This window comes from Oreochromis niloticus, linkage group LG7 (genome assembly GCF_001858045.2).
Source record: "Oreochromis niloticus isolate F11D_XX linkage group LG7, O_niloticus_UMD_NMBU, whole genome shotgun sequence".
NCBI lineage: Eukaryota > Metazoa > Chordata > Actinopteri > Cichliformes > Cichlidae > Oreochromis > Oreochromis niloticus.
Window position 1 is genome coordinate 18,357,970 of NC_031972.2, and position 18,233 is coordinate 18,376,202.

The window sequence follows — 18,233 nt, forward strand, 5'->3', positions numbered from 1 at the left end:
TTGTTCCTTTCCACAGGATGACTGAAGTATTGCTACAAGAATTCTCACAGTATTAGATGACCAACAATTTTTATTCAGGCTTGTGCGACTGCTGGAACTTTTTCCACAGTTCTTGTAAGTCATGGAGGAAGTCTCCCCCCCGTTTGTGCTTGTGATACTTCTGAAATGAGGAAGTATCTAAGTTCATAGAAACCTGTTTTCAGGATCTTTTTCAAACCCTCCTTCAAGGTACATACTCACTAGCACAAGATAAGACACAAGCATATTTTTTTCACAAAACCAGCGCCTGTTTTTACAAATCTAAGTATCGCATCAGCTGTGCAAACAACTTCTGGTTTTAAAATTGAACAAAATTGGGGGGAAAATGGACTGGGAGTGGAGCCTATATGTGCTGCAGGAAATACACTGAAAATTTCATTCATGAAATGAAGCTCGCAATTTTCTCTCGGCCTGATGATGTAGGAAGAAAATAAAGAAACAGGATTAGAAGAAAGAAAAAGACCACACTCATGCTGTGTGTGAAAAGCTAGGCTGTGAGTCTGTGCCACAAAAACCATTTTAGCATTACAGGTAGGCAGCTCCGCACTGTAAAATGGCAGCTCTCTTACCCTTGGAGGGGCCATAGCCATGGGACTTAAAAGACTCTTAGCATCTGTTGGTTCATCAGCAACCAATCTAAATTTAGGGTTGGGTTTTGTTTTAGCCACATGCTAAATAGGCACGCTTTTAGAAACTAGAATATGCTACATTTCAAATGCAGTCTCACATTTTGACATAAATATTTTTCTGTTAAAAGCTTTTCTATTTAGGTGTTACAAATAGGAGAACATCCATCAATTTTGTCACTCTTAGCCGATTCAGAGTCACAGTGGGGCTGGAGCCCATCTCGGCTGTCATGGGAGGAAGGCAGGGTACCCAGGGCAGGCTGCCAGATGGCTAACACAGACAACCATTCACACTCACATTTACACCTACAGTCAATCACCAGTTAACCTCGTTTGCATGTTTTTGGACTGTGGGAGGAAGCTGGAATACCCTGAGAGAACCCTCACAGGCACAGGGAGAATACGCAAACTGCACTCAGAAAGGCACAAGTCTGCCATTTGATTCAAACCCACTTACTGTGAGGCCACAATGCTTATCACTGTACCACTGTGCTGCCCCAAGAAGAAGAATAAAAAAGAAAAAAGAAAAGAAAAAATATATCCTAATATCCTGTTGGACATTAAGAGTATATAACATACACGCTCTATTGGCGATATCTTCTATCCTGTTATTGCCGCTGTTGTTCCTTTGCCAACCACCAGCTCGCCACAACCGGCTGTGGTGGATTACTGCCCTTCCCCGAGCCTGGTTCTGTTGACGATTTCTTCCTGTTAAAATGGGGTTTTTCCTTCCCACTGTCGCCACTGGTGCTTGCTCATTGGAGGTCATCTGAATGTTGTGGTTTTCTCTCTACTGCTGTATGGTCTTTACCTTATAATGCAAAGAGTCCTGATGAGACATTTGTTATAATTTGGTGCTATATGAGTAACATAAAACTGAATTGAATAGCTGTTGCATCAATGTAGAGTTCCCATTGGCCATGCAAATAAAAGCAGAAAAAAAAAATCCCTTTAAGGCATAAGCCATCTCTCTTCGGAGCTCCCTGCTGGGCAGTGATCCTCAGGGAGTTCCTGGAACTGTTTGATCCACCTATAGTATGTAGAATTGTCCTTGAAGATCTCTTTGATCGGCTGCTTCAAACAAGGATTTCAAACATCCTTTTCATTTCCAAAGGATGACTGAACTATTACCACAGTAATAGCTGAGTGAGAGTTATTGATTCTGATTAGTTTTTCGCAGGCATGACTTTGACAAACTACAGTAATAGGATGGCTATGGTGAAATGCCTCATGTCATTCACTGCAAACAGACACACTCAGTAATTTACTCAGTAATGACCAGTACATATTGTGTGTGTGTGTGTGTGTGTGTGTGTGTGTTTATGCACTCTGGAATCATTAGAAGTTGAGCACCAGCAATCATCATACAAATGTATTAAAAAGAAGCCAAGTGTCTAAAACTGCATGAAAATGGATAAGAGGGAAACAAAAGCTATTATAAGTCTCTTTTTTTATTGTACCAATAACTGAACTCAGACATATTCTGTTTAAAATGTAATAGGATAGAGGAAAGCAGGATATCCTCACACTTGTGCAGGTGAAAGCAGCAGAGATATGAAAATAAACAATAATTCATTCAGGGACGAAGAACAGTTATCAATGTTTTTAGTTTAAATCAAGACTTAACACTCCCCAGGGTTTTAAAACTGGCCCAGCCTGGTAAATCCACTCCCCACAGTTTAATAAATAGCACAAGTTGCCCTGCATTAGAAGCGACAAAGTATAATCAAACAAATAAGAAACATGAGCATGTTTTTACAGTTAGCTCTAACATGGATATTTCCAATGCACACTGTGTTGGATGTCTTACTTATACAGTTCACTTCTTGTGAAAAGGACGTAAGACTGTCTGTCATCCATTAAACATCAGCCCTGTCAGTCAAACATCATCACTATGCGCTGTTACCATGGTTACAGGCAGGACTAGCGCAGGCAGTGTGCAATAAGAGTGAGTGCGGGAGGCTTGGTACTCCTGGTTTTAGGTCTCCCACCCTCATTTTCAAGTACATTGTGCGACACGCACACACATACACACATTTTCGAATTTCTGTGTCCCAGGTGTTGTATGTTTGTTTTCCTTACAGGTGCAGCAGTTGACGACATGTTATGCATTTCTATTTGTACTCTATCCTGTCCTGCCTTAGACATTGTCATAATGTATACCACATATAATATAATAACTTTAAATACAACGACCAGAAATTAAGAAATAGTCAGATAAACCCTGAACAAGAGGAGCCTATTGAGAATTTATAGAGCTGAACCTGGCTCTATAATGCGTTTGGCACAACAGTGCATTCAGATCATAATTCTGATTGCAAAAGCTACCAGACAGGACAGGATTAAAATAAAAAAGTGCATGAGGCAGAGCGCTGTGCAGTTTTTGGTCGATACTGTAGAATTCTGTATCATCATTTTCTTCTTCTACATAAAAGAATGACAAAAAAATCTCAAAGCTTTTTTTGTCTCATGACCTGATAATATCCACCATATAAGGACAATAATGCCTTTTGATAATGATCACATGAGCACTTTTAACATTTTGTTTGCATTTTTTTAGTTTACCTTGGCATGAAGCCGGGCTCCTAGACTTTAATTCAATGCAAAATAACTAAAACAGTACATTTCTCCCTTTATTTTAATGTTAGGAATACGTTTAATGAATCATCCATTTACACCATAGATCATAAACAGCCTGAGACGTCTGACGAGAAGTTAGAACAATTTAAGAATTGGTCTCAGTTTTTTTTTTTGTTTTTTTTTGTTTTTTATTCAGTCTGCTGTCATTATAAAGACATGCATCAGCATGGCTCCTTGGCTTGCTTTGCTAAGACGGCCGTAAAACTGATAATGACTCATACCTGTGGCTTGGATGAATTTAAATGTTCAGACAACCACGTGTGACATGATGCATTCTTAACAACTTCTAACACAATGCGTCCGAGTGCACAAAACAAAAAAGCCATCCTCCTCCTGTAGTTTTTTTTGGCACACTGCGAAGTGATCCAGTCAGTGCACTAAACTGGATACCCGGGCAAGCCAATTCTGGTGTTGGTATATTCATGACCGCTCTGGTTTAGAAGTAACACGAGAGAGAACTTTTTAGAGCTACAAGCTTTGGTTTCCATATATTACAGAAGAGTGAGATGAAGTGAAAAGAAAACTGTGTTACAGAAAATGTTTGTCAGCGGTTCTTTAGTCCTGTAATGACTTATGCCAGCCTTTCATAAACCTCCTCCAAGGACAGTGAGTACACACAGAGTACAGACCATACCTGTACAGCATCGCACTGCAAAATCAGATCATCTAAAAACACTCAAAAGAAAAACTGAAGAGCCCAAAATTATTATAGTTGAATTCTGATGGAAATCTGAGATGCAAAGAGTCTGGAAATCTAAATACACACATGGCTTTTAGCCTCTAACAAACTAACCCATATTATAGACTCTGCCTTTGTTCCCTCATGATTTAACTCTTCTTACCACTGGAATGATCTGAGAGGGAGGAAAGAGAAGTGGAGAGACAAAACGGAGAAACTGTTGCATGTTTAGCTACTGTAGTTCTCCTCTAGGATATCATTAGCTATAATTCTGCCCTCAAATGGTAACCAGATGACAGTGAGTGCACACACACACATGCACGCACGCACGCACGCACACACACACACACACACACACACACTAGAGCAAACAGTTTCCACCACATATTTCTTAAACACTCTACTTGCTGCATTTCCTATTGCTAGTTAGATCTCATTAGAAAGTGCTATTAATATAAAAATAGAAAAAAAAATGTGAGCAGTTTCTATCAGATAAGAGAGACGTGATCGAGAGACAGGAAACGAGAAATGTAGAATTGCCTCTCAAGCAGCTGCATGGAGTGAATATGCTATCTGCAGGTAGCAGCCAGTTTAAGGCAGATCAAAGTGAGGACCCATACTGTGCTGGTCCCCAGCCAGAAGACCTCTCACCTCGAGGCAGGCCATGCTAGCCCTGTGGACGTGACAAGGATGGAGGGGAGGGACTGCCTGCGCAAGAGCTGATAGAAAAGGAGACTGATTTTTATCTGTGGATCTGATCACATCTGTATGTTTTTTTTTAAGACAAATGCAGCTCTTTAAAGATTACGATACACTGGTGGAGATGAATGACGAGCTGCACTACAAAAATGAAAAGAAGGATTAACCCTTTTTATCACCTCTGTCTGTAGTCTTTTATTCAGACTCTTAATTTTATCGTCCATTGGACAATTAGGGCTAATAATGAGGATTCAGACTCATGACAGCTAAATTTGAGGAATATTTTCGATTTGGATTTTATATGCTTGAAGTAGTCTGTAATAATGGAGCTGGCAGTGATGAGGGCTCGAGCCCTGCTAATGTGAAGGCAGAGCTTCCTTTTAAAACATTCATCGCTTGTTTTAACCGAAGCCTTAACAAGCCAGAGCTGGCACAACACACGCATTTTAATAGCTAACAATGATCGTTCCTGCAGTCCTCAGTTTCAGTCTTCAGTCGTGGATATGCATGTATAGTACGCAGCCTTATTTTGTAGAAAAGTAAACAGCATGGCGATGTAAACCATCAAACTCAAGTTTTTCCAAGTTTAAAACAACATCAAGTCTCAGATGTCAAACAGCGTGCCAACAGCTGAAAAATAAATCAGCTTGAATTTTATAGCCCTGACTGTGGTGTCTCTTTTATGCGTGTATTGTGTTTTGCGCTTGGGTGTTGCGCGTCCGCCTTCAGGGGAAGTTGACTGGTCCTGTAGCATGCCAAGGACATTCACAGGTTAGCACATAAATCACAGTAAATAATTCACTCTGGAGTTGGGTTGTGAACTCTTTGTCATCATTACCATCTTGGAATTTTCTTTAGACACAGGCTGCCACGGTTACAGGACTGCCTAAAACAACCACGCAGATTCCTCCAGACTGTTACCTTCAGGTGTTCATCTGCACCAGGAGCAGTCTGAAACAAGAGCAGCACCTCTGCCACGCATTTGTTCTGACTTTGGCACACAGTAGTCATTATAGTTAGTGGATAGTGCTTGTTTTTTCCCATCCAGCTCAATTATAAATTTTAAAAAAAGGAAAACCTGTTTAGAAACCTATTTCATGTAGGTACCAGTGAAAGATGGGATGCTATTATAGCTCTAGTTTCCTGCATCATTCCCCCTTGCTGCTACTTTCCTGTCGACTATCTAATTTCCTATCAATGTTAGTAATAAAGGTTAAAGGAAAAAAAAAAGGTCAATCTGTCTAAAATTGAACTACACATACTAAAGTTTTGATGTTAGCTGCCACCATATTATTTTGTTATTTTGGAGCCAGAAGCTGCCATATTTGGATGAAAGTGTGGAGTGTTATTAGCAATTAGCTAGTTATTAGCTAATGCTAGCAAGCTTGCAAAGTTTACGGGCAAAGCTCACAGATGTCCAGATAATTAGTGCTTAATAACATGCTAAACAACTACTAGCATTTCATGTAGCTAAAATAAAGTGCAAAGCCAGTTAATATGTTAAAAACACTCAGTTGTAGGGGCTACCTTACAAAATAAAACACCTTGATGCAATTGTTGTTGTGTTTTGGTGCTGTATAGATAAAACTGAATTGAATTGAATTGAACTGAAAATTCCAAAAACATGACTGTAAAATGTGACTATAAATTTTGAACTTTGAACTGTATTTTCATGCATTTTACATCTTTTCCTATTGATAAAGACTCTCCTTATACTACACCAAAGTAATTAAGTAACAGATAAATAATTAAATGTCAGAAAAGTGTCAGTATTTAAACTGTCTGCTATATAAAAATGTCCGTTTCTCCAATTTCACACATTTATCGTGTAGTTTCACTGATCTGGCCCCACTAATATTTAGTAGTATTTGAGAGGATTCAGTTTTTCTAAAGAGTTGCCTAAACTAGGGGTGCCACGATTAGTCGACTAGTCACGATTACGTCGACTATTAAAATCGTCGACGACTAATTTAATAGTCGACGCGTCGTTTGAAGCGTTGTAAGATCCCAAAAGTCGCAGGAATAAGTAGTAGTATTTAAGAGTGTAATAACGGACTGAAACAGAAGATGGCAGCACTGCATGTACAAGGATGCCAGCTGCCGTTAAACCCCGAAGAAGAAGAAGCTGTGTCCCAGAATTCATAGCGCGGCCCAGCGCAGATGTCAACAATGGCGGCAGCTAGTTAGTTTTAATATTACTCTTATTTTTTTGGGGTCACAAAATAAAGTTTAACATATTTTCAGGCCAGAATGTAGCTGTTTAACCTCAAATATCTGCTCAGTTTAACAAGACACCACATATTTTCAAAAGCACTCCGACGTTTTCGGAGACGTCTGTTACCCACCAGCTCGATAGCGAGCCGGGGTTCAAGGCTCATTAGAGTCGGTGAGAACACCGGACTCCCGGCAAATCGTTTTCAAACCCACCGCTGTCTTTCGCTACTCAGGTTAAACATGTAATATAAGTCACTTAGATAACTTAAAAATGTTATTGTTTTTTTTAGTATTTTATTTGTTCCTGAGTAAATCGGTTTGGCTGAGAAAAGTTACAGTTTTTACACAGCTGAATAAACGTCAAGCAGACAACTGATTATCAGAAGTGTGAGATGCTCGAGAATATACTCCGGTGTCCTGTTATATTTTAGATAGCAAGGAGCAGACGGCTGAGTTTATTAAACTCCACCGAAACAATCTGCAAATGTCATTAATATTTAATAAACTATCATCTTGTCTTTATTTTTAGTTAGCACATACCTTAAACACTTCAAGCTGTAAGCTAATGATAGTTATATAAGAGCAGATGCATGCTGATGCAATAAACTGTACGTTTTACGTCCAATGGATGCATGATCTGATTAGTCGACTATCAAAATAATCGTTTGTGGCAGCCCTAGCCTAAACGGTCACGTACCAGGTCAAATGCCATTGTTGATCTATTCATAACAATTATGAGTATGGAAGGAGTATAAGTTGCAAGGAAGGAAAGTAAGGAAATGAGAAATGTTAACAGGGTGGAAATGTGGAGAATGGAAATGGAGAATAAAGATTATAAAACTTTGTCTGCTATAGCATAGAAAATGAAATGCATGTCCTCCTTTCCCTTCTGCTTTGTAACAATTCTGGTATGATGCTTATTGAGTCGCTCCATTGTTTCTCTTAGTTTATTTATGTTGCAAGGGCTTTCAGCCAAAAGCAATAAATTTAAAGCTGCCCCAAGGGTGGCATTACAGGACAGGTTGTTGAGAGCAGAGGAGAGCGAGCGAGCAAGAATGACAACAAAAGCCGCTGTCAATACAAGACAGCAGGCACGTAAAATCAAAATACAAAAACGTTCCTCAACGTTTCATTCACAGGCCAAACCAAACAAATAACGCTCCTTTCTGTGTCTGTAAGGAAATTAGAGTTGGAAGTTTTTGTCTTTTGTTTTGTTGGGGGTGAGGGGTGGGGTGGGGGGCAGATTTTAAACAGTTTCTTTGTTTAACTTTGTTACTAGCAGGCTTAAAAACTACATCAGATGAACATTATCTGAGTCATATGCTTAAGAAATAGGAGACCCGAGAGATGCATCTGGCTCTTCAGTTCATCCATCTACTGTTTGCCAACGCCTCAACAGAAATGGTCTCGGTGGAAGGGTGGCTGTCAAGAAGCCATTCTTAAGAAAGAGAAATAAGAACTGGACCGAGAATCAGCAGCTACGCTGATGGAGTCATGTATCTAACTTGGGGTTGTGTTTCAGGCAGTGATGTTGGGGATCTAATCAAAAGATGGAGTTATGAACCCAGAAAATTACGGTAAGTATTTTGACAATGATCCCAAACACATTTCCAGTGCAGTAAAAGCACACCAGGATTGGCCTCCCCAGAGCCCAGACCTCAACAATATTAAGCAGTGTGGGATCACCTTGACAAAAGGAACAAAAGGCAGCCAACATCCAAAGAAGAGCTTTGAAGAATAAAGGAGGTCATACCAAATTTTGACTTTCAAGTTAGCTACAATTGTACAAACTCTGTTTTTGTCCTATTTACTGTATTTCCACGTATCCTTTCATAGGAAAATTAGCATTTACTGAAACATATGTAAGTATAAAGAAATATAGCGTGACTTTTGCACAGTACTATATGAAATTTTACACATAGTGTGACTTTTACAGTACTAAGTGATTTTATTTTTAAATTATTCACCAAAAGCAAACTATTAGCACTCTTACGTACTAACTTTATATGATGAAAGATAGCATTTCTACCGTTAGATTTAAGTAGCAGGAAAAGATAAATGAGCAGTAACATGCTGATCCTGGATCTTTTTTATCGGACCATCTTGTCACGTTAGTATTCAGAATCTATAAAACCCCTCTAGTACAGGATTTCCTTCATGTTTCATGATACTCATTGCCTTTCATGTAACTTAGTCTGTAGCTGATGCATGCTAACAGTACAGGCTGAGGAGATTTAGAGCTGCCACAGTCGCGTATACAAGATGATCTGTGATAAGAGGCAAAGATGTGAGGTCCTGACATTCATGTCTCATTTAATAAGTGATCAGAGGCCAGCGCCACAGATGCTAAGACAGGTACATCAAAGAACTCAGGGGTCTTGCTACTGGAGGATATGGAGAACACTGCAGGATCAAAGTGTCGGAGAGTGAAAAAGGGAGAAAAACTGTAGTACCCTATAGAAATTAACTGCTGCTGCAGCAGGTTTTAAGTGCATATAGCTGTGCTCTTGGCAGCTCTCAGAATAATGAAAAAAGGCTTCAATCATATGTTCTCTCTACATCCCAATACTCTGTGTGTGTGTCTGTGTGATGTTCTTTATTATATTTATGAAGACCGGCAAATAGCATATACATATTTTTATGAGGACATTTTGCTGCTGCTTACAGTAAAACTTTACAGTCTGTAATCACAAACTTAAGATTACCTCGTTCCTTAGGAATAAGCACACAGGAATGCAAATTATTATGATCAAAGTGCAGGTATGACAATTTTAAGTCTGTCTTACAACAACACTGCCTTTATGAGTGGACTTCTGCTGTGTATAAGAATATGGTTGGTGTCTGCGTTTATCCAGGATGATCTGAAAGTAACAAGCATTAGATGAAAGCTCTCCCTAGACTTACCCCGAGGAAACCTTTAAAGGCCGCGTTACCGCTAATTGGCTGAGCCTATTTCTCAGAGGACGATTACCACAGTAGGAGAAAAAAATTCTGACGTAAAACAGCAAGCTGTCAAAAGAGCCACTTTTCTGATGATTGTGTGCTCAATTGCAAAGATTACTACACATACTGACACGCTTGATTAATCAGAGCCTATTGTGAGCAGCTGCCGAGGGGGTAGGTGCGTCCAAAAAACAGACATAATGCGTTAATCACGAGAAACTAAAGGTGCATGGCGATGTAAGTATTATAGTGTTGCTTCGACAAACACACACAAACAGAAATCATTAAAACATTGGCAACTCACTTTATACTAGAGCCCAACTAATTTTTAAGGCCCATACTGATAACAATAGTTAATAATTAAGAATCTGATACATCAAGTTATATATATTTTTTTCTTTCAAACACAAACTGATTTCTCTACCATTTGTTACATGAATCCTTATTGGACTGGATTATTTATTTACACTCTGCCTGACTCTGATTGGCTCAGCTAGTCCGCGGGTGTGTTAATAACCTACATACTTTGCAGACTGCACTCTGGTGGACAAACTATGCAAGCTCAATATTCAAAACATGGTTAAAGTGCATTTCCCCCTTCTAAACTTGAAATTTTAAAGTTTTATTTATTAGCAATTATAAAAGTTTATACTAATCGATTGACAAATAGCTAATATCAACTGGCATATCAGCCTCTTTACTTTAAATGTTTTCCTGAGCTTTCTAAAACAACATGCAACTCAAAAACCAACATAATTAGTTTATCTCATTTTGAGTCTTAGATTCAGACAACAAAACTAAGTGTCTACAAGAAAGCATGCATCTTCTAAAGTTCAACAAGCAAACATATTCAGTGAAGACTGTACTAAGTACACTTGTGAAGCTTTGGGAATTCCTGTCAAATTACTTCTCGGAGAAAGGTCTCTATGAATAGTAGGAATAATTACTGTGACAAAAACCTAAACTCATGGAGAGTGTGCTACACTGTTTCTTTAAAGAAGACCATAAAATTTGATTAAAAGGGAATAAAATCAATTAAACAATTAATTTTTGGCATTCCACTACGATATATTTTATGCTTTTGCATACACCACTCCATATTCTTTCTGCCACTCATATGTGATAAAACGGGTCAAGTCACTGGTGACGTATTGAATACCTCTGTGTGAGTGGTCATACATTTCCCATGGTATTGTGCTTTCATGCATGCATGTAAGCATGGCTCTAGTCTTTCTCCCAAGCCAGAGCCCAGAGCAGAACAGAGTACAATGATGATTAACCCAGTATGTGTGCGGTTAATAGAGTGTAGGAGCCAATCAGTAGTAGGACCAGAGACAATAGCAGGAAGTAACCACGTGGAGGGGGGCTGCCGGTCACCATGACCCTATGGATATTGTTCTGCTGCCTACCAAGATTTGAAGGATGGAGGGGAGGAGTGAAGGACACCATGAGGAGGGTGGAGGGCAGAGCATAAGGGTAGTGGTCATAAGTAGGAAAAAGGAAAAGGCAAACTGCAGGAAACACAGCGAGAAGAGGTAACAGATAGTAAAAATGCCATAAAGGAGACAGGTTTAAGGTTAGCTTAAAACTACCGGAAAGATCAGCAAATGAATGCGTATGAACTGCACGTCTCAGACAAATTGACAGCTGACACACAGACCACCAAAGAAACCCACCCCGCCCCCAGTGTCATTCTATAACGGGAGTCCTGCTCTGCGGCACGTACACTTCCACACTGAGGGGCCAACCAGTCTGTAATATCTCAGCTCCAGATTCCTGCTTTGTTCTCCGTTTGGACGGCTTTGTTCACAGACCAGAGACCGGATGTCTTCTCAGTGACTAGCTGCACTCTCCTTTTCTCCCGGGTTGCACCCAAGTGCTCTCCTCATTATCTGGTGCCCTTTATTTTTATTTTATTGTTTCTTTTTTTGAGAAGCAATTTTTTTTTTTTTTACCGAACCAAACACAAAAAACCTAATATTAATACATGACACCACATATTTATCATGTGAACCCACTGCTGTACAGTACAATGTACAGTATACACTTATTGGATACTCTACTTGCATTAACCTGCTTGAAGCAGCCATCAGAAAATGGGCACACAGTGGTCATAAAGACGTGGATACGTTCAGTAACAATACTCATGTAGTCTGTGTCATTAAAACAGTGCTCAGGTGGTACAAGGAAAAAAGAAGAAAAATAAGCATTGTCCAAACAATTACACTGCCACCACCAGCCTCAATGGTTGATATGAGGGAATATGGATCCATTTATTGTCTAATTTTGGTGAGCCTGTGTGAACTGTAGCCTCAGTTTCTGTTCTTAGCTGACAGGAGTCTCACCCCGGGTGATCTTCTACTGCTGTTGCCCATTTGCTTCAAGGTTTGACATTTTGTGCATTCAGTAATGCTCTTCTGCATGTCTTGATTGTAACAAGTATTAATTTCAGTTACTTTGCCTTCGTATCAGGCCGACGAAGTCTGGCCATTCTCCTCAAACCTCTGACATTAACGAGGCATTTTTGCCTAGAGAACTGCTGGTCACTGGATATTTTCTCTTTGTCAGAATATTCTCTGTAAACACTAGAGATGGTTGCGTGGGAAAATCCCAGCAAATCAGCAGTTTTGAAAAACTCCGACCAGCCCCTCTGGGACCAACTAACACACCATGTTCAGAGTTACTTAAATAACCTGTCTTCCCTGTTCTGAGGCTCGGTTTAAACGTCAGCAGGACCTCTCAATTGTGTCTACATGTCTAAATGCACTGAGTTGCTGCCATGTAATTGGTTGATTAAATGTTTGTATTAACAAACAGTTGGACAACTATACATACAAAAGCACACGTGTAATGAGAAAATGTTTAAACTTTGCCAATGGAATATTTTTACACTTTGCTTTCTTACACACAAATAAATATGGAACAATATAGAATAAAAGTCACAAGACAACACAGTACAACAAGTGCATAAACTCTATATTAGGTACGGGCTTTGGCTCTGGGTCTGAAAAGTCAACTGAATGTGAAAGTGGCTTGCATTCTTTCAAATGGCCAGCAGGGGGGCTAGTCATGTGGTTGCAAGAATAAGTCAGATTAGTTAGCGTTAAATGGAAAAATGACCCTACTGATCACTTGACCGGTGACCTCAGGAAACACTTTGTTGATGAGTTTATGGTCTCAGTAGCTGGTTTCGAGCCTTATACAGCATCTTCAATTGGTAAACATGGTACTCATTAGAAGCAATAAGGATGAAAAAGGAGGGTATACTTTAGGGCAAACAATTAAATGATAGTCCATGTCACGGTGGCCACATCCATGTTTTGTCTATACCTGTTTTATTTTAACTGCCTCTGTCTTATTTATTTGCTTTTGTGCGAAGGAATTTGTACGTGAGGGCGATTACAAGTATTCTTTTTATACAGCCTTTCATGTTTCCCAGCATCCATTGGATACGTGGCATGAATCAAATACTTGCTCCCTGACCCTTGGATGCTTCTGTCGTTACAACCTGAAATTGCACGTGAAGGCAGGTCATTGTGTCTGCAGGATGACATTCCACAGAGGCCAGTGGAGGTGCAGCAGAACCTTAAAGCAAAGGGAGGAAGCCCTTTCTCACTGGGTTGCTCACACGCCCTCGCACAAATGAGAGGTTTTCCACGTCCCAGGGCTATTTGTAAGCGCATTGTGGCTCCTGGAAAAAGGGGAAGTGAATGTTGGAAGGAAGTGTGGATTGCAGACGGGGACTTTGGATGATGTAGTCCTGCCATGCAGTAGCTGGAAGTGATGACTCTGGAAAAGTCCACTACATTATGAGTGGAAAAATACCTGATGATATCTTTCTATCTATTTATCCTTCCATCCATGGAGGCAGTTAATATACAATAGGGCAGTTTAGCAGCAACGGGTTCACATGATAAATATATAGAGTCATAATATGAGTAAAAGGATCGGAATGTGGGAACCAAAGTTGTGATACATATTTATATTTTCGCCTTTAATCTTGATGCAATTCTACTGCTTCTTAATTAAAACTGACATCTCTTTGCCCCGAGTGGGCCCCCAAGGCTAATTTTCCATCTAAGAAGTTGAGAGGAGTAATGTCTCTATGGCACAACTGTCAACAACTGACAAATGATAAGGAGCAATGTCTACTCACAGCTTTTTCTTAAGTGCCTGTTAAGTTAAAATAGTTATGAATCAGTGGTTTAATTGTTTCTTCCACAAAGGAGGTGGAACCTTCTTGTGCTGCATGTGAGAAAAAACAACTTCAGACAATGTTTAGACCCGTTCTTTTCATGCATGCGTGTAGTAGCACAGGAAAATAGTCACTTGGAAATTAGCAAACACACAACACTGTGATCAACAACACTGTGATCTGTGTGGTTGTGATCTGTCAGCGAGTTCTTACTGAGGAAGACACAAAATTGGCTAAACTAAATTTGCAGGGTTTGAAAAATGGTGGGTTTGATTCTAGCGTAGGAGTCGCTCTCATGGCTCATGCAGTGATGTCACTCTGTGCCCTTCTGTCTGTTGACATCACATTTTTGGTATGACTCAACTGGCTTTTAACCCCGCCCAAGTAGGTACTGAAAAAGTACCTGGTACCCCATACTACTGCCAAACGGAAAACCAAGTCAAGTCGAGCCAAACTGAGTAAGTAGAAGTAGAAAAGAAGCTTATATCAGGTAAAGATTGGTGTACAGGAAGTGTGAAGTTCAAATGATTTTATTATGAGAATAAAATTTTGCATTGAAGAAAAGCTGACTTTTAAATGTATATGCTGCCAATTATAGTTTTTAGAAAGAATTATCCAAATTGTCAGAAACTGGTTTGTCAGCAGGCTGCACGGCCATGGGTGCAAAAATCTTACAATTAGGAGTTTGTGTTGGAAAAAATACAGAATTTCACTGTTTGTAGGTGTATAACAGCACAAAATGAAACTACTGAAAGACAAAAGAAATAAATAAAAATCCACTGATGACTAAATATTACGTTAGGGAGAATGGGCATTTAATACAGATGTTTTTTAAGAGATTCCTTATTTGTGAGCATGTCAAGGCCTAAGCGTAAATGTTTTTTTCCTCAGAAGGTGAACAAGATGCCCCATGAGGATGTCTGCATGTCTACCAGTTTATTGTGACCAGGAAGACTTGTCTGCAACAACATGCACGTGCTGATCAGGCAGGCTTCCAGTGGAAAAGTACTGTACAACTGGAATATCTACTAGTCTATGGGATATTCAGCTGTCCATGTCTACGACTAAGGATCACCGTTTAAGTGCAACAAGTTGCCAGCAGAAAGGAGAGATCCCTGCAAACATAAATATAGAGCCAGGATGCTGAGGATATATATTTATTTAATAGAGATTCATGACAATAAAAGCGATGACAATACTGAAGAAACAAGACTCCCTTTCTATTAGTAACAAAACCATGCTCAGTGGGGTATGCAATTTGTAATTTAATGTAATCCCAGTTAACTATGAAACTTCTAGTCATCTAACGGGCCACAAAAAGATGTACATACTTTCGAACACAAAACCCTGTGCTTATCATTCCAACCAAGGTTTACATTGATTTTGTTTTATTTTACACTGTGGTCTCTTGTGGAAGACTTAAGTACCCTTCCTGTTATCTTGAGGGCTATTCAAGACCAAAGAGAGTGTCAGTGAATGGCCTTGTTGGTATGAGAAACAACTGGGCATCAGTGGCCTTGCTTTATAGCTGCATGACCCCACAGGGCATGGTTTTGGGATCAGCTTGCCAGGGCTCGATATTCACACAATCGGAACGTAAAAGAGTAACTGGGAGAAGATGAGAATTGCCAGAAACAGCTGAGAAATGTCAGGGAAAACAAAACAGAAAATGTGGCACACAATTCCCAGCTCTGCGTCTCTGATCCCGATCGCAGCACAGAAACGCTGATGACCCCATCTATCTTTTGGCCCTTACTGAATGAACGGAAACGACAATCTTGGCTCAGAAATGATACAGTGAGGAAGCCATCTCGATCGCTCACCTAGATCCATCTTAACCCAAGCTGCGTGAGCGGCGCAGCTCAGCTCAAAGGCCAAGAGGGGAAGGAAAGAGGAAGACACTGTAGCTTAAACACCATGAAAGACGGAGGATATTTTGGCTCAGAAAGCAGGGGAGGAAGAGAGGAGGGTGACCTAATGTGAACTCTCGTCACCTCAATGAATCACAAATCATGTTGGAAAACACAATGCTCAATACCTTATACAGAGAAGCATTCCAGCTGCAAAATGACTTTTACTCTGTTGATGCGAGACACGTCACGTTCAGAAACACTGCTGTTGCCCTTTAGACTGCAAGTAATGTAAGTAAGAGGCACTTAGATCCCATTTAGAGAAGATGCTAAACCTCCTCAATAGTTCAGGAACTCGGAATAACCCTATAATATATATAAGGTTACTTTCCCTGTCAAGATTTTAGAAAAAGTTGCCTTTCTCAAGTTTTTTCATACTTGAATACTTTTAATATGTTTAAAAGATTTCAGTCTAATTTAAGAAAGATGCAGATTTTGCCTTGTTAAGAGTTTATAATGATATCCTTTTATCTGCTGATTTTGGCTCTTCTAGACTTTACTGCATTTAGACAATGATCTAAACTAAATATTTTTAAACTGGATTTCCTTATTTGATGGCACCTTTAGATTCCAAACTGCTCGTCATTCCTAACTTCCATTAACTGCGGCATCCCTCAAGGATCCATTTTAGGTCCTTTTTTACTTAAATTGTACACGCGACCTCTTTTGTTCTATTGTTCATAGATACAAAATTCACTATCACTGTTATGCAGACAAAAAAAACCACTTCAACAAAATGACTTCACTTAACTTAGGTTATTTTATTTGGCATCCCAAGCTCCACAAACATCAAGATAAGTTCAAACTGCAGTTAAAAATCATGGTGTTTTTATGGAGAGTTATTTTACTTTTAACGATCAAATCAAGAATGTTGTTAAAGGAAGCTTTTACCAACTGAGAACCATCACTAAGTTAAAGCCAGTTTTGCAGCTCTCAATACTCTCAATACTCTCTCTCTCTCTCAGTTGCACATGGTTTAAAATGCAGCTGATCAAAGCTTAACCAGTACAATGAAAATAGCACATCACTATCTGTGATATTTCAAATGGATTTTAAAATTTTATTATTTGTTTTAAAGTCCACAATATATCTGTAATATATTGAAGAAGTTCTTTTAAAAATCTTTTTTCCTCTGTGTCACGGAGGTTCTGGCAATTTCTTAAATCAGCTCTAAAGGACTCTCTTTTTCTGCTCTATTATATGCTTTATTACAGCTCAATGTAAATATTTTCTATTGCTCTTTTATTTGACTCTTTTGACCACTCATAGATTTTATTTATGTTTTCATTCTTGTTTTTGAAATTATTGGGTTCTTGGTGATCTGGAAAACACTCTGGGTCAATATGTCTGTGAAGGTTCTCAGTCATCCAGGTCATCGTAGTCTGAGCTTGAAAGAAAAGCGACTGGACTTCTTTAAGTTGCTTGAAGACTCTGGGTCAACTTATGTTGTTGTTTGTACACTGACCTGACAGTATATTTGTCTTATTACAGAGCAAGAAAACACTGCATGGGGACTTCAGCTAAACTAAAGAATACACGTACACAGAAATACTGAGGCATACATTTCTGTATTTTGTGGACTGAAGTCACTATTAATAGATTTGCATTTTCAGACTATGAAAATGAGCAAGCATTATAACTTCTATCACGGTACAAGTATTGTTTTGAGACACACTTGGAGAAAATGTGAACCTACTCATTAAGTTTTGCACGAGTGCTGTTAGAGATAATCAGACGCTGACTAAAACAGCGACTGCCTCAGAAACCAACAACCCACATCTCTTCCGTGTGAATCATTTGGGCATCTACGCATATATGTTATGCAAACATTTGCCCACTAGAGGAAGATATAACATCATTATTCACAGTTACAGCTCACTCCTGCATCTGACCAGCAGGTGTCACTAAAGTTTTTATTTTCAATCAACAAGTCTCAGAAAGTACATATAACACAGACTGATCTTGCACTCTTAAGTTCCTTTTTTTTTCGTTTTAGAAAAAGAAATTAACAACACATTTCTCTTTTAGTACAAGAAAGATCATTCCTGTAATTATGCTTAATATTCTAGTAATTTAATCAAAAACCGGACTCCAGCACTGTTGACTCTGAACTCCATTTGGTGCACATTATTCCTCCACCTAACCACCAGGGGTCACTCTCTAACAGCAAATCACACAGTATTGCTAAAGCTTCTTAAAGTTGTGACCTGTGAATGGCTTTCTCATACCTGTTCACTGCAGTACTAAACCGGGATGGCGTAGTTTCACACAAGAAAAAAATCAGTGAC

General features: G+C 39.3%; 1 protein-coding gene and 1 long non-coding RNA gene across 5 annotated transcripts in view; one reads left to right on the forward strand and one right to left on the reverse strand.

Annotated features, from left to right (window-relative positions):
- Positions 1 to 18,229, forward strand: part of LOC102081771 (uncharacterized) — a 68,486-nt gene extending 50,257 nt beyond the window's left edge. Inside the window, exons 3-4 of one of the 2 annotated variants that reach the window (XR_003220867.1) lie at positions 17 to 228; positions 14,927 to 18,229. This is a non-coding gene — a long non-coding RNA (uncharacterized LOC102081771). The remainder of the gene's footprint in view (positions 1 to 16; positions 229 to 14,926) is intronic. The other variant, XR_266714.4, reaches the window with a different exon arrangement.
- ctif (CBP80/20-dependent translation initiation factor) overlaps positions 1 to 18,233 on the reverse strand; it is a 60,856-nt gene that overhangs the window by 24,408 nt on the left and 18,215 nt on the right. The gene's annotated exons all lie outside the window — the stretch shown is intronic.